The 24,818-nt window shown below is 40.2% G+C and overlaps 1 protein-coding gene across 1 annotated transcript in view; it reads left to right on the top strand.

Moving 5' to 3' along the window:
- The window catches only part of RAB38 (RAB38, member RAS oncogene family), a 63,136-nt gene that overhangs the window by 24,187 nt on the left and 14,131 nt on the right, over window positions 1–24,818 (top strand). The gene's annotated exons all lie outside the window — the stretch shown is intronic.

Consider the following 24,818-nt stretch of genomic DNA (forward strand, 5'->3'; position numbering starts at 1 on the left):
AGAGAGAAAAATAGTATCATCATAAATTTTGAAAAATTTTTTAAAAAGCATGAATTAAAAGTAAATGGTTTACTACATCTTTCTGAGATTTTCTGTGCGCATATAAATATATATGAACATTTTACATTATTAAGATTGCATTCTGCATAGCTTTATATCACGACTTTTCCATTTTTATTTATTTGTGGAACACACATATTAGATACGTGTGGGAGCGCAGGCACTGCGCTAGTTGTTTGGGATTCAGCTGTGAATAAGATAGGCATTGTCTCTGCACTTACGGAAATTCACACTTAGGCCTTGTTGTGAACCTTTGTGCGCATCACTAGAGAATGGTTGGAAATTATAGCTTGAATGGACATCATTCAAATAGGCTGTGGAGGAGCCTCTGACTGGTTTTACAGAGGGTAGAATGCTCCGATTTGCCCTGGGGACTATGGAAAGGTAGATTGGAGACAAGTAAACCTGGAGACAGAGCCACATGGTAGTTAATTGTATTCTTACTGGAAAATGACAAAGCCTTGAATTAAGGTAATGACTTTAGAGATTACAAAGAAAAACCTGACATGAGAATATCACTAAAGTGTAAACACCAGCAGGAGTAAGCAGCCACTTGGGGTGGGAGGTGATGGAGAAGGAGGAAAAGGTGGTGGTGCCTCTTTATTTTGTCATAGTTGGGATGTTCCTTTGTTTCAGCTGTTTCATGGAGAGTCTCAGTGCCTGCCTTCTCTCAGGGCTATCTCTAAATTGGCCTTATGTTTAGAAATGTTTACTTCTCAGTTCCTTGTTTTCCTTCTTTTTTTTTAAAGAACAATTTTTTTTACATTTATTTATTATTTTTTGGCTGCATTGGGTCTTTGTTGCCGCGCACAGCTTTCTCTAGTTGCAGCGAGAGGGAGCTAATCTTCGTTGTGGTGCATGAGCTTCTCATTGCGGTGGCTTCTCTTGTTGCGGAGCATGGGCTCTAGGCACACGGGCTTTAGTAGTTGTGGCACGCGGGCTCAGTAGTTGTGGCTCGCGGGCTCTAGAGTGCAGGCTCAGTAGTTGTGGTGCACAAGCTTAGTTGCTCCGTGGCATGTGGGATCTTCCTGGACCAGGGCTCAAACCCGTGTCCCCTGCATTGGCAGGCGGATCCTTAACCACTAAGCCATGAGGGAAGTCCCCCTTGTTTTCCTTCTTGAGGCCCCAGTGTGCTTGTATGTTTTTCCCCTTCTTTCCTTTTAAAATCCTTTGTTTCCCCTGTTTTATTAGGATTTTTTTTCCTTTGATTCAGGACACAGTATCTGTCATTTTTTACTTCTTGGCTCTCATTGAACCTTTTCGGTTTGTTTGTTTGAAGAATTTATTGTTGTAAAGAGAGATTGGTCAAGCAACATTCGCAGATATGATTAAATTATAGAACTTTAAGAAATATTACATTTTTAATAGACTGATTCTTGGATGTTAGTCCAGCTTTTTAAAAAATTCCAAAATCTGGGTGAATTCATCCATTCACCTATTGCTTAGCCCCATACTTTGAAGCCTCCAGGCACAGGGGTAAAAGAGTAGAATTTTGGAGAACTCCTTTTCTTAATTGGTTATCTTACATCTGGAGGGCAGTCTATATTGAATGACTCATTTATTTTTTATTTTTTAATTTTTCTTGGAGTATAGTTGATTTACAATGTTGTATTAGTTTCTGCTGTACTGCAAAGTGAATCAGTTATACATATACATATATCCATTCTTTGTTAGATTCTATTCCCATATAGGTCATTACTGAGTACTGAGTAGAATTCTCTGTGCTATATAGTAGGTTCTTATTAGTTATCTATTTTGTATATAGTATATAAATAGTATATATAGTGTGTATATGTCAATCCCAATCTCCCAATTTATCCCCTTCCTTCCCCCTTGGTAGCCATAAGTTTGTTTTCTACATCTGTGATTCTATTTCTGCTTTGTAAATAGGTTCATTTGTACCATTTTTTTTAAATTCCGCATATAACCAGTATTGTATGACATTTGTCTTTCTCTGTCTGACTTACTTCACTCAGTATGACAATCTCTAGGTCCATCCATTGAATGACTCATATTTATATGAGGAGGGGAGTCTTCCATCATTCATTCATTCAACAAATGTTATGGAACACCTGTGATGTACCAGGCACTGTGAATAGAGAAACTTACAAAACAGACAGAATCCTGACTTTATGTATAACAGTAACAACAAAACATAAGTAAAATCTGGGGTGGGGTGGGGGTGGCGGATGGATAGCCAGTAAGTGCTAACAGGAAAATAAAAGAAGGAAGACACCTATAAATTTGTCGGGAGGGTTGAAATTGCTTGTGGGACAAAGGACGTTCTGGACATTTTCTTTCACCTCACTCTGACATTCCTTGCACAACAATTACAGTGTCGAACTCTGCTTAAGGGCATGATGTTCATTAACTTAAGGCCTGGCTGACCCGCCACGTACTTAGATACTGGATTTCTAATCCTCTAAATCCCTGCAAGTGTAAACTTTGAAGAGAAGCTTTGTATGGAGAGAGGGTGGAGGGAATTTCACAAGGCTAAAGTGCACTGAACTGCTAATATGACCAAGAGGGTACAAGGCCTCATTGTGAAAGGTAGAACCCACATTTCTCTTTCCTCCAAACATACTACTATTGAAATTGTCCTTCTGAATGTCTTAATAATGAAAATGGCTTCCCGGTGCCAAGTTAGTATTCAAAGTTGACACCTAGACACGCAGGAACAATACTGCAGCATTGACAAGCTGGAGTGTCAAACGGTTCAAAAAGTCTTTTTTGAAAAAAGATCTCTGATAAAGCTCTACTTACTTTCTGAGGATAGTACTTCAGCATGTACAAAACAGAGGCCCAGATCAAACCGTCTGCCTGAAGCTAAGATGGCAGCATTTGGAGACAGCTACCAATTCATTTGTTGATTACCTTTGGGATCAGGGAACATTTCCCATAAAGATCTTTCTCTTAGAAAGTGAATCTCCTAACAACGAAAGTCCTCTTGAGTGACATCATAGTCAGGCTGGTGATAAACACCTGGTTTCCTTTTTTTTACGTTTCCAAAACTTCTGATGAGCCAAAGTCCACAACGTCTGGCTTTGTCCTCATGGGCACATCCTGGAGAAATCCTGTGGGTATATCAGCTCGGCCATACCTGAAGCTGCAACTAGCAGGGTGTTGAAGGAGTTTGTCACTGAGACCAGCCTCCTTCTTGCTGCTGACCCCACTGCCAAGGGAAATTTACCCTCTTGTGCTTCAATCTTCTAAAGAAACTTTCCCCAAGAATTTTCATGCCTTGTGCTGTTGCTGGAATAATCATGGTAGCCTCTGGCTGTGAACTAAGAAAGAAAAAATAAAAAATAAATGTATGCTAGCATCTCTGGTTTTTCACATCATCTCTTCAAATATAAAAAACCAAAGGAAAGAAAGAAAAAGAGTCTCTCTTAAGTCAGATTTTCTTTAGTTTTCAACCTTAGCATTCTTTCCTTTTCTTAGCCGTGTTTAGTTGAATTCTGCCTGGGGATTCACTAGGGCCAGGAAATATATAACTGGGGTGATCATATGTCCCATTTTATCGAACATTCCTTGTTTATGCCTGTGGTCCTAGCATAATTATTAATAACCTCCCCCCATTTCTGGTCTGTAATTTAATTTACATGGTCAGCCTATAGAGCTCTGATACGTCTATCTCACTGTTCACATCATATTTAACTCTAATGATGGCTCTTTTATGCATTCCTGTGCCCAAGCTCAGTCTTTATAATATGTTTTGGCAGATTTGTCTATTTAGAATGAGGGCCCTGGTCTGCTCTTGTTGGTGCATTCCCAAGGTCGAGAATCTTGTCTTTCGGGTCCATCTCAATGGCTGATGGGACCCCGTAGACCTTCTGGCCCATTTACCTGGTGCTCTCTTGGTGCCCGTCGCCTGAATCTCCACCAGCTACTTCCTTTGGATTCACTCTATGGCCACATCCAACTACCTTTTAGAGTTGTTGTGAGATTAAGTGACAGAATGTACGTGGGGTCCCTGATGTGTTACGTCTGATCCCACCACGCACACATACCACATTATCTCTGTCACCTGTCCCCACAGCCCATCTGCCGGTCTGGGTGTCCCCATCTGTCCCTGGCTCTGGTGCACACGATACATGCACTCAGAGGAAGGGTCTGTTCCTATATCTCAGCCCTTCTCAGGCTGCTCCGTCCTGTTCTTATGCTGTGGTGGTTCCCATGTGGTTGTGTTCAGAAACAGGACACCAGGAAAATGCCAGTGTAGATGGGAAGTAATGGGGCAAGTAGGATCTACCCAAGCGGTGATGAGAACAACAATCACAGAGAGAACTGCAGTGCCCTCTAGTCATGTAACCTCCACCTCATGCCCTACTCCAGGCAGATTTCCTTGTCTGTTTCTACCCTATTTATAGTGACTTTTAGGCCCACCCTCTATCTCAGAATGTTCTAAGATCAGTGGGTGCCCTAGAAGACACTTTCTAACATTAAACTCTATTGAAGTTTCGTCTCTTCCCTGGAGCTAAAAAGAAAGATGTTGATGTGTGTCCTGCTAAGGGAAGGAATATACCCACTAGTGTGCTCTGTAAGAAGTTATAGTTTTTAGAGGGAGGAGTAGGTGTTTCACAGTGTAGTGGACATTTTTCATGTGTTTTGGGTTTCCAGTAACTGTTAAACACATTTGCTATCTTTGGGGAACTTCTAGCCATGGGAGGCTCACCTCCCCAGGAAGAGTCCACAAAACTTTCTTCCTCTGCTTTATTTGCAGCTAGGGCACAGGCGTATGACCTAGATTCCACAGATCATACTGATTCAGAAGTGAGCAACTAGAGGAAGAGGCTGCAATACAGAACCCATTTTTTTTTTAAATTTTTATTTATTTATTTATTTATGGCTGTGTTGGGTCTTCATTTCTGTGCGAGAGCAAGCAGAGGCCACTAGTTTTGGCAAGCAGAGGCCACTCTTCATCGCGGTGCGCGGGCCTCTCACTATCGCGGTCTCTCTTGTTGCGGAGCACAGGCTCCAGACGCGCAGGCTCAGTAGCTGTGGCTCACGGGCCTAGCTGCTCTGCGGCATGTGGGATCCTCCCAGACCAGGGCTCAAACCCGTGTCCCCTGCATTGGCAGGCAGATTCTCAACCACTGCGCCACCAGGGAAGCCCCAGAACCCATTTTTTTTCTGGGAAGGGTGGTGGCAGAAAAGACCTCCATCCTTGGGAGATAGCGGAGTTTGCTGAGTCCTCTGCTTGACACAGAAACAGGATCACTGCTGGTCCCAGGAACAGTTGCATTCAGGTTGAGTTCCTCGGAGCTTTGCAGATTACAGGACCTAGTGCTCAGTGGCAGCTGGCAGCAGGGGCCTCATCACGCCTGTTCTATGTAGGATCTGAGTTTCTGGAAGCTTAGGCTCAATCCGATTTCTCTAGACTATTGTTTCTGTAGCCTACTGAGTAATTCTGCAAGCTACCCAACATCCCTTGAATCAATGATTTCATGTTTAGCCAGCATCGGCTTCTGAATCTTGTGACTGAGAATCTGGATTAATATACACAGTGAAATGCATTTAAGAAAACCAGCTTCACTGCTCCCCTTGCTGTAGGACTTCTCAGGCCTTTGATATCCTATGTGCATTCTGAATCGCCAGTAATAAAAATGGCTATGTTTCTTGCTGTTTGCTGTACGTTAACTTTGTGTAGAGATTTTTACGTGTATGAACTCATTCAGTCCTTAGCATGATCCTATAGAATAGGTTATTATTTTTGTTACCATTTAAAAAAAAGTTGAGACTTCTTAGGTGATTTCCCTAAAACCATAGAGTTACTACCTTATTTCTTTGATTCTAACTTATGCTTTTTGTTCTTTCCTATGTTAACATTTCAGAATCAAGGTATGTCCTCTAGTCAATGTGTATCTCTAAAATGATGGTATGTCATTCATATAATAGTTTTTTCACTATCTCCTCCAAAAGGGGACCATACCATGCAGCAGTTTCTAAATGTTTTTGGCCACGTAGAACACTTAACAAACTAATAGAACATGCTTAGGAAATACTGGCCTAGAATTATCTTTTAAAGAGAAAGTTTTCTGTCTTCCATTGTTTAGTGAGCTTTTTCCATTATTATTATTATTTTTTTTAATTGCTATGAAAGCTAAAATATGCAGCAGTTAAGTAGCTAGTTTTCTAGAAGTTGCTTGAAGGGTAGGATCACACATCATTTCTTCTTATAGGCTTTTAGAAAATATATATAATGCATTTATACAAACTGGAAATGCATAGATAATTGCACTTGAGTATGGGTAGACAGTTATTCTAAGTCCTTTTTTAATCATTTTTTTAAATCTTTTTATTTTTAAGTTGGGTAGTAGGCCATTTCTGGTTATTCCCAATTTTTAAATGTCAATCCATGAAAAAATTCTTGATAGTCACTGGTGCATTCATTGATTCAACACAATTTGTATTGAATGACTATTCAGGTCTGTGCTGTGAACAATGTGTATTAAGCCTTTTCTGGATTCAGAGCATACTATTAGGTGCCTGTTCCTCTTAAAATTCCAGAATTCCCTAAGGGAAGTAGTTAGGCCACGTTTTAGGCATCCATCTCCAAAGACTTTAGATGGGGTTGTAGGATGTGCCTCCCCTGACTTAACTGGGACACAGCACGTTTAACTTTATTTTTTTAGCCAATCTGCTTAGAGCTAGTTGTACTTAGGAACATAAAAGGAAGGGCCCAATCTAAAAATGCAAAATCAGAGCAAAGTTAGAAGGTATCATTAAAGGAAATGATGGCAATGGTTAATAGTCATGATCATTTCATATAATGACCACTAGTCTGTAGTACAACTGTTTGAATCATCGTTTTTGACAGATTCTTAATGCCCTGCATGAAAAATGGAATCATTTCTTGAAATTGAGCATAGCTTAAGTACAAGAGTCTCAAATTCAAGCAACTCACCTGCTTAGGAATCAGTATAAATTAAGAATAACATTTTAATTTTTATCTTTAGCTAATTGGCTCTCCAGAGGTTTTCTAGGTCTATGCTAATAATTTGCTAGATAATATGAGATCCAATTATGACTAAGACATTGTAGGAAAATAGAAACAGACCCTCAGAGGCTATAACCACAGCTTGGTGTGCAGGAGGCAGGAGTTGCATTTGTCATCCTCTCCTGCATGGTTCACATTTTCATTACCTACAGCGCAGGTCCTTCCTGTTTCGTGCTTAGACAACTTTAAATAGTCTCCAGACCTTGCTCGTGGTAGTCTGTACAGCATGGTGCTAAAATCTCAACCTACCCAAGGAATCACTTGATTTCATCACAGTCTAGTTCAAGAATCTTCTGTAAGCTCTACTTCTTGATTCAGATTTAGACACCTAAGAATGTAAATTGATACAGCCACTATGGAGAACAGTATGGAGGTTCCTTAAAAAACTAAAAATAGAACTACCACATGACCCAGCAATCCCACTACTGGGCATATACCCTGAGAAAACCATAATTCAAAAGGAGACATGTACCACAGTGTTCATTGCAGCACTATTTACAATAGCCAGGACATGGAAGCAACCTAAGTGTCCATCGACAGACGAATGGATAAAGAAGATGTGGCACATATATACAATGGAATATTACTCAGCCATAGAAAGGAACAAAATTGAATTATTTGTAGTTAGGTGGATGGACCTAGAATCTGTCATACAGAATGAAGTAAGTCAGAAAGAGAAAAACAAATACCGTATGGTGACACATATGGAATCTAAAAAAAAAAAAATGGTACTGATGAACCTAGGGGTAGGACAGGAATAAAGACACAGATGTAGAGAATGGACTTGAGGACACGGGGAGGGGGAAGGGTAAGCTGGGACAAAGTGAGAGAGTAGCATTGACATATATACATTACGAAATGTAAAATAGGTACCTAGTGGGAAGCAGCCGCATAGCACAGGGAGATCAGCTCGGTGCTTTGTGACCACCTAGAGGAGTGGGATAGGGAGGGTGGGAGGGAGACGCAAGAGGGAGGGGATATGGGGATATATGTATACATATAGCTGATTCACTTTGTTATACAGCAGAAACTAACACAACGATGTAAAGCAATTATACTCCAATAAAGATGTTAAAAAAAAAAAATTTAGACACCTGAAAACAGGAGTCAGCAAGCTCTTACCTGTGGCCCAAATGTGGCCTGCCCTTATTTCATAAATAAAGTGTTATCAGAACACAACCATGCTCATTGGTGCACATGTTATCTATGGGTGCTTTTCCATTACATCTGCAGAGTTCAGTAGTTGCAACAGAGGCCCGATGGCTTTCAAAGCCTGAACTCTTTACCATCGATCTGGCCATCTACTCATTGAAGTTTGCCACTGATGTCTTACAATAGCATTAGCTTCTCTTTTGTGCTTGTGGCTTTACATGCAATAGCTCATCCTTGAAACAGTCTTGTAAGTACTTTTATTAGTCCTGTTTTACGGATGAGGGGATTAAAGTTTAAATTGGAGAACATAAATGACTAGCTAAAGATCTCATAGTTGGTAGGTAGTAAAGTTGGGATTTCAAGCCAGATGTGCTCAGAGTACACCCAACCACCATACTGCACTATGTATAGCCTTTTTCAATCTGGCCTAATTATACAATAACTATTTATGGAGGAACTGATACACGGTTGACCAGGGATTGGGATAGATAGATAGATAGATAAGATAAAATGTAGCCCGGTCTCTGAAAGTTTAAAGTCTAATGACAGATACAGAGACATGTAAATAGGTCTTCCAGGAAATGTAACAAAGTAGAGCAATTCACCTGGAATCATTGAAGGGACTGAATAATGAAGGGGCCTTTTCTCATATGTACATTGCCAGCCACTTGTCTTTCCCTTATCTCTGTGCTTTTGTCCTGATATTCTCTTTGTATGGACTGTACAAGGCAGAGGCAGTTGCCATTCTTTGTTCATATTGTTTTGTCCAAACACATCCAGCTCTGGGTGTGAGACAGGAAAGGGAGAAACCCCCCTGGATTTAGCAGTAGGGAGTCTTTAGTAATTAATCATCGGTGGGCTCAAAGATAAGACACCTTACTTTCCAGATATCTTCTACCTCACAGAGATTCATGAGAACAAGCCTACAAGGAATCTTTGTTTTCAGACAGGATCAAGACAGAGCTCATCCCTCCTCCAGAAAAGACCAGGCCCAATAAGGCACAGGCATATTTTTGTTAAATGATTGTTTTTAGTATTATTTAATTGTGGTTCTTAGCAGGGCTGATCTTGTCAATGTCTAGAACTATTTTTGGTGGTCATAACTGACCGGGGAGAGGAGGTGCTACTCACATCAAGTGGGTAGAGGCCAGGGATGCTGCTAAACATCCTACGGTGCCCAGCACACACCTCCCAACTCCCACTCCTCCAAAGAATGATTTGGCCCGAGATGTCAATAGTACTGAGGCTGCGAAACCCCAGATGTCATGCTTCATGTTAGAATTTTCTAAATCCTCTAAGCAAAAGGCACTAACTGAATAAAAGTTCCTGTTAGTTAGTTGGCAGTTTTAAGAAAAATCAAGTAGGGTGGTCTTTTGAGTTTTGTATGTTTACCAAGTATGCAGTTGTATGAAGAAAGTTAGGAGTTAATTCTTGCCAAATGATGACTGTTGTTAGATTGTGAGATTGTGGGTGATATTTTTTTTAAGTTACTTTTTTGTTGTTGTTGTTTTTTGTGTGTTTATTTATTTATTTATTTATTTATGGCTGTGTTGGGTCTTCGTTTCTGTGCGAGGGCTTTCTCCAGTTGCGGCGAGCGGGGGCCACTCTTCATCACGGTGCGCGGGCCTCTCACTATCGCGGCCTCTCTTGTTGCGGAGCACAGGCTCCAGACGCGCAGGCTCAGTAGTTGTGGCTCACGGGCTTAGTTGCTCCGTGGCATGTGGGATCCTCCCAGACCAGAGCTCGAACCCGTGTCCCCTGCATTGGCAGGCAGATTCTCAACCACTACGCCACCAGGGAAGCCCTGTGGGTGATTTTATCTTCATGTTTCTGGTTTCCATTTTTTAAAAAATGTGATTATATTGCTTTTACAATGACAGAGATAAAATTATAAATAAAGATATAAACAAATAACAAAAAAGAAACTGTGGAGTCTTTGGGTTCAGGCTTCTCTAGTCTATTAAGGATTCTCTGCCCCAGGGTTTGATGCTAAGGGACATGGTCTGACACAAGGCAGAGTTTTGCCTTCTCTGTTCCCCACCCACCTAATACTTTAATCTCTGAATTTTAGCATTTCCAGTACTCATCTCCATGCCTTTTCACATGCAGTTCCTTCTGCCTCGATCCTTCTCTGGTCTTAGCCTTAGGAAATTCCAGATTTTCCACATCTTTGTTCTCTTCCTACCCACGCCATATAGCATCTACAGATTTCCTTAAGGGACTTCCTCTCTCCCACCTACATGTCTGGGGCACCAGCTAGGAGATAGCTAACTGTTGCCCGGGTTACATGATGTGGCTCAGTCCTCTCCTCTGACGATGGGCATTGCTTAGAGAGATGAGGCAGGGTGTGAGTCGCTCTGAGTGATTGTGTCTTTCTGGTCCCAGAAAAACAACCCTGTCCTCAGCTGGACCCAGGCTCTAGGATCACCATGGATTTCTGAACCTGAGAAAAGGCCCTGAGAAGCACGGAGGGGCACTTTGGCAGAGTATGGCGAGTGTGGGCTTGGATGCCATGTAGATAGGGGTCAGGCTCTTGCCTCAGACCCAAAGCTATGTGGCTTTGGGCCAAACCCTTAATCATGCTGAGCTTCCATTTCTCATATGAAAAATGGAGATAATACTTTATGGGGTTGTTATAAGAATCAGTGCTAATAAGCGTGAAATGCCTGGAAGATTAGTATGCAATAAATGACTGGTCTTTCTAAAGAAAATACGCATGCATGCAAAAATTGCTCTCAGTTTCATGGGCTTCCCAGACAATCCTGCCCACTGAAGCATGGACCCTGTTCTAGAGCCAGCCCATGTGCCTTCAATCGCTTAATTCCTCTCTAATGGTATCTTTAGAAAAATGTGTTAGAATTAGGGGATTCCTGGAGAAAAAGTTCTGTTCAGCTAGAGCAGGAATTCTTTGTTGGCGTAGAGTGTCAGAACCAGGATGAGGGGACCAAAGGAGCCTTTCCTCCTCAGATTTTTGCAGAATGCCTTTGTCGATGGTACACTGCTATCCCTCCATCCCCTTTGAGGATCACTGTGTGTGATGGGAGATGTTGCCCCTGGGAGTGTGTTGCTCTTCTGCATGGTCTGGAAACAGGAACCAAAAGCAGGAAAAATGATGAGCTTAGTTAGAGGAAATTGGAGACTGAAGGGAGGGAGGTATAAGCTCTATTCTAAAGGACAGAAGAAGAGTTCAGAAGGACTTGATGAGTTTCCTGGTGCTAAGAAAGGGAGCCAAAATTAGAGGCAGGGAGAGTCTGACGTCTTTGTAAGATTTCCATGTTTGCACTTTTAAAAAATCCTGTTCTAGCTCCCCATCATAATTATTTCTGTAAAAATCTTTTAAGGATAAAAGGCCTATCTTTCAGAATTTCAAAGACGGGAGGATACTCCTGAGGTTCTATCCTATCTTGAGCTTAATCTGCAGCAGAGTTGAGCTGTATGGAAAAGTGTAGGTGAAGGAGGATGGAAAAAGCAAGTAGAATCCTGGTGCCTTCGGGAATGAAAATATTGCCTGGGTGCAGTGGAGTGCAGATCATGACGGAATATGGTCTCTGGTTTTCACTAGTAGACCACGGTTCCCATTCCCAGACTCAGGGAATGATTAAATACAATCAGACTCTGCTTCTGGAGTCAGATTTCTTCCTGGATCTCTACCTGCAGCCGTGACTTCCTTCCCAAACTTCAGAGTTCCATGTCCCTCTGGATCTCTCCCTGGATCTCACCTAGACAACTCTTCAAATCCAATATGTTGGAAACTGAATTTATTAGCTCTTCCGCAAATCAGATCATCTGGTTAGGAGACCTTACATCCAGCCAGACATCCAAGCCATATACCCATAGAAACAGGTCACTCACCCTTCAGAAACCCCAAGTTCCTGAGCAGAGAAACCCCCATAGTGAGGCTCTTCTCTGCCTCTCCAGGTCTATCCCTGGCTACTTCATCCCTCTGTTCATCCCCTAGTGATACCAAGCTGCATCAAGTTCACATCTTGGAATTCCCCCTCCCTGGAACATGCTTCTTACACTTATTCACCTGTCTTTCACTCTTCCCCTGTCTTTCACTCTTCCTTCAGAACTAGGCTCAAGCATCATCTGTTACTGGCTCTCAGGTAGTCTCTCCTATCTCTTGCCACATATGTTAAACTTCTTTCTTTATGGACCTGGTCCCTTTTTTTTTTTTTTTAAGGAGAGAGGGACAAGGGTTCGTTTTTGTTTGTTTTGTTTTTAATTAATTAATTAATTTATTTATTTTTGGCTGTGTTGGGTCTTCGTTTCTGTGAGAGGGCTTTCTCCAGTTGCGGCAAGCGGGGGCCACTCTTCATTGCGGTGCGCGGGCCTCTCACTGTCGCGGCCTCTCTTGCTGCGGAGCACAGGCTCCAGACGCGCAGGCTCAGTAGTTGTGGCTCACGGGCCTAGTTGCTCCGCGGCATGTGGGATCTTCCCAGACCAGGGCTCGAACCCATGTCCCCTGCATTGGCAGGTGGATTCTTTTTTTTTTTTTTTTTTTAGAATTTTAAGTCATTACAACAGTCGCCTCTTTTATTTATTTATTTATTATTTATTTATTTATTTATTTATTTTAGGCTGTGTTGGGTCTTCGTTTCTGTGCGAGGGCTTTCTCTAGTTGCGGCAAGCAGGGGCCACTCTTCATCGCGGTGCGCGGGCCACTCTTCATCGCGGTGCGCGGGCCTCTCACTATCGCGGCCTCTCTTGTTGAGGAGCACAGGCTCCAGACGCGCAGGCTCAGTAATTGTGGCTCACGGGCCCAGTTGCTCCGCGGCATGTGGGATCTTCCCAGGCCAGGGCTCGAACCCGTGTCCCCTGCATTATCAGGCAGATTCTCAACCACTGCGCCACCAGGGAAGCCCGGCAGGTGGATTCTTAACCAATGCGCCACCAGGGCAGCCCTGGTCCCTGCGCTGCACTGTGAAATCCTCCTGGTTACCCACCAGCACGTTGGCTTATACATGGTGGGTGATCACATGGTCAGTGTTTATTGGATGGAACAGAATGGTTTGCAGCACTGCTTTTCAAGCACTTATTCAGAAGATTCCTTTACCATATTATACTTCTCCCTGCCCCTTGTGGGGTATTTCTGTCCTTAGAGAACTGTGCAGAAGCAGAAAAATTAATTTACTGCTGTATTTCCCCGGAGGACTCCACATTATGTAACTCCTTTTATCCAGAAAGCTCTCTAGACACTTTGCACAGCAGGGAGATTACAGTGCCCCACAGTGTGAAGCGGGAAGTAGAGAAGAAAAATGAAGATGAGGGAAGCAGTCCCCTTTAGTGCTTTGGGCCCAAACTGGGAACTGCAGGATTCTTTGCTTGGTGATTCCACATAGCATGCTGCAAGAATCTGCCATCAGCCTGTAGATTTTATTAGCCCCCATATTCCTCCTTCACACCAGAGAACCAGAATTTAGTGGTTTCCTCCTCATTGAAATTCTCATAATCTTGTTTTACATGTACCTCTTGTTTCAGCTACTGTCATTTGAGCTGCACACAATATCATATTTTTCCTTTGTTTAAACTAATAAACAGAGTTCCAGAGAGGCTCTTCAATGATATTCATTGCAGAAACGAGGCCTAGACTTCAGATCTAGTCTAGAACTCTGTACAATGATGTGATTCTTGAACAGAGCTGTACATCAGGAACACCTGAGGAGCTTGTTAAAATGCACTGCAGATGCCTCGGCCCTACTCTCGGAGACGTCTGCAGGGGCATAGATTGTTATGTTTTTGCAAAACAGTCCTTTGGTGATTTTGATGTGCACACTGGTTAAGATGCATTGTGTTAGACTTTGTTAACTCACTCACTCATTCATTCATTTATTCATTCCTGGTGTATTCCTTGAATACCTACTGTGTATTCAGGTAAGCACTTTGCTAAGCACTGAGGCACTGGTGATAAAGGGCACAGTTTCTTCTCATTAAGAAGTTCTCGGTCTCCTGGAAGAAAACCCATAAAAATGAATAATTACAATACAGTAGGAAGTTCCATTAAAACTGGTGGATTCGCCACATGACCCAGCAATCCCACTACTGGGCATATACCCTGAGAAAAGCATAATTCAAAAAGAGTCATGTACCACAATGTTCATTGCAGCACTATTTACAATAGCCAGCACATGGAAGCAACCTAAGTGTCCGTCGACAGATGAATGGATATAGAAGATGTGGCACATATATACAATGGAATATTACTCAGCCATAAAAAGAAACAAAATTGAGTTATTTGTAGTGAGGTGGATGGACTTAGAGTCTGTCATACAGAGTGAAGTAAGTCAGAAAGAGAAAAACAAATACCGTATGCTAACACATATATATGGAATCTAAAAAAAAAAAAATGGTACTGAAGAACCTAGGGACAGGACAGAAATAAAGTCGCAGACGTAGAGAATGGACTTGAGAACACGGGGAGGGGGAGTGTAAGCTGAGACGAAAGTGAGAGAGTGGCATGGACATATACACACTACCAAATGTAAAATAGCTAGCTAGTGGGAAGCACCCGCATAGCACAGGGAGATCAGCTTGGTGCTTTGTGACCACCTAGAGGGGTGGGATAGGGAGGGTGGGAGGGAGACGCAAGAGGGAGGGGATATGGGGATATATGTATGTGTACATCTGATTCACTTTGTTATACAACAGCAACTAACACAACAATGTAAAGCAATTATACTCCAATAAAGATGTTTAAAAAAAAACCAAAACTGGTGGATTCTATAAGAGCTGTGAGAGCACTTGAAGGAGAAGGTGTTACCTCTACCTGAGAATGAGGCAACTTCCTTGATATTTGATCTGAGTCACCCAGGCTAAGAGAGTCCCCAAAGGAAGATCCAAGGGGACCACTGGGAGGAGCTCCTTTTTAACAGGTTTGTGCAGAGGTGCATGTGGAAGCCACCTTCAGGAATCTGTGGGTGTCTTAAAAAGCAAGGGCAAGGCTTTTCATCTTTTTAAAACTTTTTTATTGAAATATAGTTGATTTACAGTGTTGTACTATTTACAATAGCCAAGGCATGGAAGCAACCTAAGTGTCCATCAGCGGATGAATGGATAAAGAAGATGTGGTATATATATACAATGGAATATCACTCAGCCATAAAAAGAATGAAGTAATGCCATTTGCAGCAACATGGATGGACCTAAAGATGATCATACTAAGTGAAGTGAGCCAGACAGAGAAAGACAAATATCATCTTTATCCTAAGATATCTAAGTAAGAACATGTCACTATTGCAATTACCTAGCTTTATTAGTCATCAGAAAATTGTCAATACAAGACCACAGAGACTTACTATTAAGAATAATAGTAAAAATGTATATTTATGAAATACATTCTTAACTCTTCTTACCAGGCCTTGTTTTAAGTGCTTTATTGAATCATTTCACTTACTTCTCACAAACCATTGTGAACTAGGTGCTGTTATTATGTCCATTTTACGAATTAAGGAACTGAGGCTTAGAGAAGTTAAATGATTTATGCAAGACCGTATGGTTAGCAAGTGGCAGAGCCAGAATTAGAACCCAGATCCCTCTGTTTGAAGTTCCTGTTATTTTTTCACTTCCATATGTTTACATAATAGTCTAATATTGCTATTCCTTGATGTGATACATTTAGACATACCCACTGATAACCCACTATACTAAATGAGGATTTACCTTTCTTACTTGACTGCTAACTCCCATCCCATTTTACCAGTAGATTTCTATCACTGCTTGTAGTTGAATTATAACAAAAATCATTGTAAGTATCATGAGATAGGAAAACATTATTCACTCACATAATTTGCCATCTTTCTTCCTTAGGGTTTTTGGAAAAATGTCCACCATATTATTTATTATATCGAGACTACTTTTGTCCTGGTGGCCTCCATTCCAGAGTCCTCTATTTTCTTCATCCAATTTGACTGCCCTGGAGCCCCAACTCAGCTGTAATCCTGGGACTTTTCTTTGTCATTCTCTTGAGTAGGATAGCTTGCTGCCTGGGCCCCGGTTTTATATTCTTGTTTTACTGGAACATAACTTCCTGCAGCTGCTTAGGAAGAGCTGAATGGGCATTTCTGAGTCCTTGATATCTTCAAGAATGTGTATTTAACCCTCACAGAATTTTAACTGTTTACATGGGTATAGAATTCTAGGTTGAAAATGATTTTCCCTATGCCTTGAAGGCATTGCTCCATTGTAGTATAGCATTTAGCATTGTGCTTTAGACGTTTCAGACCATTCTGGTTCTTAAAGCTTTGTATGTATGCTGTTTTATTTTTTATGGCAGTTTTGGGGATTATCTCTTTACCCCTGGTTATTTCTTTGGTAGTTTTCCCCCCTTCCTATTTTTTTTTTTTTTTTTTTGTTGTTGTTGTTCTTTCTTTATAGAACTCCTAGTTTGGTGTAACTTTTTGAATTGAGTCTGTGAACCTACTACACTTTTTTTCTCATATTTTCAGCAGTTTGTAATTTTTATTTTATTCTTTATATATTTTGACTTAATTCCTATTCTTTTATTATAATCTTTTATTTCAACAATCATAGTTTTAATTTGGAAGAGATTTCCTATTTGCTGATTGTTCTTTTTTGTAGCATCCTATTCTTAGTTAAGAATGTAATAGCTTCCTGTATTTGTGAAGATACCAATTAGTTTCTTAACGGTTTTTTTGGTTTGTTTCTCACATTACCTATTTCATTAGTTATTTTTCAGCCCATTTCATTCTTCTCTTTTATGTTGATTGTTCCCCTTAAACATCTGATGATTCTTGGAAGAACATTCATGTTTAGAAACAAGACCATCAAAAGCAGATACCAAGCTCTGTGTGTATACGTAGGCTTGTTGATTAGAGGCTACGTTGATTACTGACTAGTGGGTTTCACTTTAGGTTAGTAGTCACTGGGGACTCCTAGATATCAGCTCTCAGAGGTCTTTTCTCAACAGAACTCTTTTCTCTGCTAGGGGTGGAGATGCAAGAGTTCTGTGAGGGGAAAAGTAATAGCCCAGCTGCCATATTGACAGACTTCTAATTAATTCCTTTTTCAATCCCATACCACCCACATGGGGAAATTACTTGGTATGTCTTTAGTCTCAAGTCTTTTCTCTTTGGTTTATTCAGAAGTTAAACCAGTATTTGAATTGGGATGTCGATGCCTAGCTGCTGATATTCTACGTGGAAGTATGGGGAAGGCATGTGGTTGACATTTCCCATTCTGACCTTCAACTAGTCCTCCTGATTTCAACCACTCCCAATATTTGAGTCTTGGGACTCTTTTGGATTCTGTGGGAATTACTGAGCTCTCTGATTGTTCATATCTCCCTCTACATACCCTATAGACCATGCTACGTACATCCTAGTAAATCCACTACTCTCCATTACTTTCAGATTTCTAAAAATGTGTTGAAATCTCTTGAATGCTGGTGCACATTTCCTCATTCTTTTAATTGTTGAGATTCTATTTGAAATATTTTGCTTCTTTGAAATCATTTTTTCAGAATTTTGGTAAAGAAAGTAAATAAATATATTCCCTCAGTCTGCCGTCATTAACTGGAAGGTGCCCAAGGTCTTTGACCTTTTGCTAATTGTTTATTTCTGACTCAATCTTAGTCATTATATAATTTAATTCATGACAGTTTCTTTTAAAATTAAGGTTATTTTATCTTCATTTTAAATGTGGAAACTGAAGTACAGCAGGATTTAAGTCACTTACCCAAAGGAGTACCAGAGCTAGGATTTAAACTCAAGTCTGATTGATTCTGGATCTAGCTGGTGCTTTCTATCCCAGCTTTCTCCTTCTAAAAGAAAAACCATGGGCAAAGGCTCTGTCTCCTCTCTCAAAACCATTGTCAGAACCTTCTGGAAGGGGTTGCTTCCTTGTCTCAGGAGGGGTTTTGTTAATGAGACATGTTTGCTTTCTCCCTTCTTGTGCTTCTTCATTTTCTTCAGTGTTGATCTTGTTTGTCCCTGTTTTGTGGTCCTTCACCTTCTTTGATGTCTCTTGTGCGCCATCTCTGAAGCACCCTTAGATTTGTGGGCAGCAGCCCTGCCTTTCCAAGGCCTTGTTTCACCTCTGTTTGCTTCACTGACTAGTGAGGTATTGATTTCTTGGGAGAACTTGCTGGGATTGGCGGGTGGGAATCAATAGCCCATTAGACATAAGTGGAAAGCAGCAGCAGCCGTTCCTCAGCACTCTGCTCACTGACCTAACAGGCTGGGGTGCTGGTCAAAGATGAGGTTAGCCTGACGTGTCCAGGGGTATTCTGAAGTGATTAGATTATTCTAGGAACAATGTAGCAAAGCCACTGACAGAAAAATCAAGAGCTTTAAATCCATGTCCTTGAACTAAATGAAGTGGAATCATTTTTGAGAATAAATTCGCCTGTCACAGGTTGCTTCAGGGGAAGGAAGTTCTGTTGAGAACTTTTCTAATTCTTGGGTCACTTTGAATTTTCTAGTGTAGGCACAATCTTTGTGAACCATAAGGCAAGTCATTTAGCTTTCATGTTCTTCAGGGTTTCCAAAATGAAAGAGAGGGTGGGTGTCAGCAGTGGACGACTAGCATTACCTATGCAGTGTGTTTCTGAAACATTGTGTGTAAATCCCATTTTTAAATGCAACCTCAAGGGGCTCATTATGGCAGCTCTCCCTGGGTGAGTCCCTTTGAAGAGGAAGAGTTCCTTTGGAAAGAGAATTATCACTGTCTGTTTTATCTGGTTATAAGTGTAGTTCTTATGTTTCAGATTTTTGTAAAGAAGGACATACACAAGCAGTAAATTCAAATTAGCAAAATCTGAAGAGGTCTTGTGTTACCACTGTCATAGAAACCCATACTCAGTTCCTCAATTATCATGTCATTATGTCTTCTACATTGCATGCAAACACAGGAAAATTAGATTTGGAGAGTACTTCCAAATCATCTTGTCTAACTCCGTATTTTATTGTTTCATTTATTCATTCTTTAAAGAATCATTGAGTAACTCTCCTCCATGTGACAGACACTGTGTTAGGCAGAAGGGCTCTACCTGGACAAAAAAGATAAAATCCCTGCCTTCTTGGGGCCTGCGTTGTAGTGGTGGAGATAAGTAATAGAAAGATAAGTAAGTGTGTTGTATAGTTTGTCTGGTGGAGCTAAGTGCTAGGGAGATCATTAATGCAGGGAAGGAGTCTACAGCTTAAGTGGCATACATGCATGGGATCGTAGGGAGGAATTCACAGAGAGGAGAGCAATTTTAGACAGGTGACTAGGGAAGGTTTCACTCAGGTATTTTTAAAATTAAAGATTAGAAAGAGGGACAGTATTGAGTCATATAGATTCCTGGGAGGGGAATGGTCCAGGAAGAGGGTATAGCACAAGTAGAGGCACTGTGGCTGTGCTTTACTAGGATGACAGAGATGAGGCAAGAGGTGATGGGGTCCTGTTCAGTCTTTAGAACATTGTAACAACTTTGGGTTTTGCTCTGAATGAGAAGGGAAGACGTTGGGTGTGATCAGAGATATGATTTGATTTAAACAGTCATTCTGGTGGCTATATTGAGCTTGGATTATAGTGGGAAAGGTTGGAAGCAGGAGATTAGCTAGGACTCTATTGCATATCTAGAGAAGAAAAATCATGGGAAGTAGTCAAACTCTACATGTATTTTTGAACATACAGCAGACAGGATTAACTGACGATTTGGATGAAGGTTATGAGAGAAAGAGAAGATTTGGGGATGGCTCCACAGTTTTTGTCCTGAGCAACTGGAAAAGTTGAGTTGCCACTTTCTGAGCTAGGGGTCCTGAGATGTGGATGGGTCCATGGGGAGAGAGATCAAGACTCAGTTTTGTGTATGTTAAAATCTGGAAGACATCTAAAAGCAGATATCAAGTAGGTAGTTGTATATGATTCTGGAGTTTAATAGAAAAGTCCAGGCTGCAGGTAAGAGGACCAAGGATTGATCTCTGGGCACTCCCAACATTTAGACAAGAAAATAAGGCCACAGAGAGAGGAAGGTGTAGAGGGAATACATACTTCGAAAAAGAGAGTGGACTCTTCTCAGTGTAGTACAATCCTAATAAGATTACATTTAATTAGCCTGAGTTTTCATCTTCTTTTCCTGTGCTACTCTTCTGAGTTAGTACAGTGGGAAGATGTTGGACAAGGAAAAAAAACAAAAAAACAAAACAAAAAACAGATTGCACAGCATTGGTGCTCTCTCTATACATATATCATCAAAAATTAGATTTATTCACTGTGTTTCTGCTAGTTAGTGGGTCTGAAAATCAAAGTAGGCAAGTAAGATGACTAAGTGATTGTCTCCCTCTATGCTGTGAACAGTGCACTTCCTTTTAGGTATCTAAGATATGATTGGAGTATGGCTTTCACTAGGTTTTAGACTGCTTGGAGTTATTCAAATCTAACTAAATCTAAATTTAAGTTTCAGGTCTATGAAAGGACCAGAATATTTAGAAACCTTGTAAATTAAATTCATCATGTAGATTGAAAGTCTGCTGTTGTTATTTGCCAAGAATGTTCAAAATGATAATATTTAACATTTGTAGAGTACTTTCAAATTTAGAATGTTTCCAGCATCTACTTATTTGGCTTTCGCAAATGCCCAGCACAGAATGATTTTTCACTCTTTTGTAAGCCTTCTCTTTGTTAAGAGCTCCTGCCTGTTGTTCATTTGAAATGGCTTTAAGAACACTTACCATCTGGTTCTCCTACCTGGATATTCTGTAATCTATCCATATGCATTTTTTTAATGTAATGTCCAGATCTGTTGACAACATACCAGACGTAGAAGCATGGTATAATAAGGCTTTAACTTACCTTGCCTAAGTCACATTTCTATTTTAGATAGTATTGTACTGTACTAATTTCTTTGAACAGCTGGATCAAACTGTTGACACATGATACACTCACGGACATCTAAAAGTCCCCCCGTTTTTTGCAAATAATAGACTGTCAGATAAGGTCTTAAGCATTTAAGCTATTGGTAATTTGAACCCAAGTGTAGGATTTTATATGAATGTCTATTAAATTTTATTCTGAGGTTTCAATCTATGATTCCAGTTTCACTTTTAATCTATTATTTTGCTTATCAAAGTAAAGGAAGGGTTATGTCCATCTAAATTTGAAAGAGACTCTAAGAACAATGACAGCTGGCTGTTGGCTGGGGGTTGCTTTTAGGTTCTAGAGGCTGACCTCAGTTCCTAGCCACGTGGCCTTTTCACAACATGGCCTTTACAGTTGGCTACAGTGGAGTCTTATATAAGGTAAAGTAATCAAGGGAGTAACAATTCCATCATGTTTACAGGTCCCATCTACACTCAGTGGTCATGTACCCCAGGAGGTAGAAATCTCGGGGACAGCTTAGACTTCTGCCTGCCGTAATGGTTTCTAGGCAGTAATAAGTTTTCTGGAAAGACTGAGAGCAAAAGGCATGTAACAACTGTGTCTGCCCTCCCCCTCTTTTTTGAAGTTCAGAAAATAAGTTTTACTAAAAGCCCCACCCAGTTGACTTCCGCTTATATTTCATTAGCCACAACTACCCTTAGCACAAGGAAGCAAGGAAAATAAAATTTTGGTTACCTACAGACAATCAGGATTCCGTTAGAAAGGAAGAGGAAATGTTGCACATTATGTAAATAGAATAGCCAGGGCAGGAATGGAAATGCCAAATGGAGAAAACAAATCTTGTCTAGTTTAGGAGAAATGGAAGTTAATGAAAAAAATCACATAAAAGCTCCCACACAGGATTAATCTGAAAAAAATCTCATAAAAGCTCCCACACAGGATTAATCACTGTTAACATTATCATATTTCTTGACTACATCATATTATATGCAGCTTTTAAATTTATCATGAGAACTTTTTCATGGTAAACTCTTTGTAAATATAATAACTGAATAATGTTCCATCTTAAGGATACACCATAATAGCTCTTATAATTAATCCCCAGTAATTAACCCTACCTTTGGGTAGCTTTAAACTTTCACTATTATAAATAATGTCATGATGCATACTTTTTACATAAAATAGTTTTTACATTTAAGATTATTTTATTAGGCTTTATTCTTAGTAGAATTACTGGGTCAAAGGGAATGGACATTTTTATGGTTCTTATTACATAACTTCATATCTTCTTTCCAAAAAGATGAGCTGACTTATACTTGCCAACAATGAATAGAAGTGTTTGCATGAAAACACTCTACAATCCCAATTTCATCATCGTGTCAGTCTGTTTCTTATCTTTATATCAAAGAAAAATTCGCTAAGTATGCCTTTTTTGACTTCCTCCAAACTTCTGATAAAAAAATGGGGTTAACTCCTCATGAGGTCCAAGGTTTGAGCTATGTGCCGCTACCTTAGAAACTATTCTTGTTTAATGTAATTAAATAATTAGTAGTCCTCAGGCACCATTTGAGACAATTAAATTTACCCATTTTCCTTTGGAGCCAACCTTGTCCACAGGACATTATGGGGGCATTATACTAAACCTAAGATGCAAAAGGCAGTGTTCTGAGCATTCAATCTGAAATCTTTCTTTGAGGAGAAAACGAAGTTAGTTTGCTGTGTTAGCTCTGCCTTCTCTGGGTCATCTGTTTGTCTCACACCACATCCTTCAAGCATTAGTCTTTCCCTTTGTGATAATACTTTGCTCTGAATAAACCCCAACACCGTCTTCTTCCGCCTTTAGCACCTTCTGCAGACATGTCCTTAGACTTGGTTTGAGCTTCCTGACCCAAATTGGGTGAGTTCAGACCACCCTTGAATCTGTTCTGAGTTCACTTCCCTTCTCCTTCTAGCTTTTAGACGTGTTATTTTTAAACCTGATCTTACCTGAGATATTCCTGTAGTCAAACTGTTTTCTTAAGATCTCTTTCCTGTTTCTTTTTCGTTGGGTTACTCATGATTGTATAGTTAGAATTTCTGTTTCTGAGCTTCCTGTCCTTCTTTTTTTCTAGATTCAATCTTATGGATAGTTTTTCATCTGTGAGGAAAACCTACATAATTTTCCATTCATTCTTACGTATTTCTAGTTTACAGTTCATGAAATATTTATAGATGTTCTCTTTCCTTCCTGTTGTATGGGTAAAATAAAGATATTAGGACTTCCTACACTATTCATGGTTCAAACTTAATCACTCTCATTTTCTTTGTTCTGCACCTTTGAATGTGAATATTAAAAAATACATACTCCTTATGAAGAACTTAGAAAATAACCAGAATTATAAAACAGAAGATTAAAATGATCTGTAATCAAACCACCAATTGATTTCACTTTTTAGCATTTTGTCTGTTTCCTTTCTAATCAGAAATGTGTATATATTAAAAAGAATTCCATCCTATCCCTTTTAAGCCATATTTATCCTTAAAGTGTCAACCCATAGAATTAGCTTATTAGCTACAGACCTATAGCTACATATACATAATGCCAGAGGGAGGAGGAAGAAAAAAAAGTAAAAGGTACCCAGGTCAGCAAAAAGGGCTAAATTGTCTTCAGAATAATATTTTATGATGCAAGAAAGCATGTAATACATCTTAAGTAGTTCTCAGGAGCAAAGTCAATATTTTTAAAGTTTACATTTGAACCAGAAACATCTTTTATCTGGAAAAGTTATTGTCCTTTTGAATCTATTTAATTCAGTAGAATTCTATTAAAAAAATAGAAAATCAGAACTGAGGTTAAGTTTTAAGCTCCGAGAAGCCTCTTTTGTTCCCTTTTTTCTTCCAGAAAAAATTATTAAGCAACTACTTTATGCCTTTCTGAAGAGGTACTTCTTGTCAGGTCATTTATGGTTCAACTTTGCATTTCTCTTTTTGTATGTCCAATATAAGAGCCTCAATTGTCCACTTATTCTGCATATGTTGAAGTTATCAGATGCCACTAGATATATATCTGTTTGATAATGCACAACTATGTGGAAAAATATTTTTCTATTCCTTTTATAAATCATTGCTTGTATCTGTCTAAAACGTTAATGCATATATCTGCATTGTTGTAGATGATTGCAAATGTCTATAAAACGATAATAGTAAATACCACTGAGGGTTTCCTGTTTTTTGCAATGATTCCTCCCTGGCCAGTTGTCTGCTCTTACTCCTACCATTCCCCTTCAGCTCTCCCTAAAGGTTGTCCGAATGTAAGTTTCCATCTCCTACATATTCTGTCTCTGAAATCACAGAAATTGGCCAATAGTGTCTACATGACCTAAATGGGGTCCCTTCTAGTACCACTTCTCTCCTGGACTCAGAGTTGCTTTAGTCTCTAGCATGAACGCATGACTGAAGCCAAACTCATTAGCGTTCTCCCCCAGGATTCCTCCAACTGAGTTTGAGGGTAAGAGGCCTTTTCTCTTGGGTGGCAAAGGTGTGAGGATGTAAGCCCAGAGGCTGCTATCTAGGCAGCTATCTCCCTTTTTATATGCAAAAAGCTGCTGGGCAGATAGAGAAAATGAAGCTGACCTGATGGTGTTTCAGAGTCTAATTTCATTTCCTAAGGTTCTTGGTGTGGCCTTAATTTTTTAGCAATTCTGTTACTCCTGGGAGCTACCCTTCAGAGGACCTAGGCAATTCAATGAGTTTCTGATTTTTGCAAACAAAACCTTACGGCTAATCACGTAGATGGAGCATACTCGTT

The sequence above is a fragment of the Balaenoptera ricei genome, chromosome 8 (assembly GCF_028023285.1).
Source record: "Balaenoptera ricei isolate mBalRic1 chromosome 8, mBalRic1.hap2, whole genome shotgun sequence".
In the NCBI taxonomy this organism is placed as follows: domain Eukaryota; kingdom Metazoa; phylum Chordata; class Mammalia; order Artiodactyla; family Balaenopteridae; genus Balaenoptera; species Balaenoptera ricei.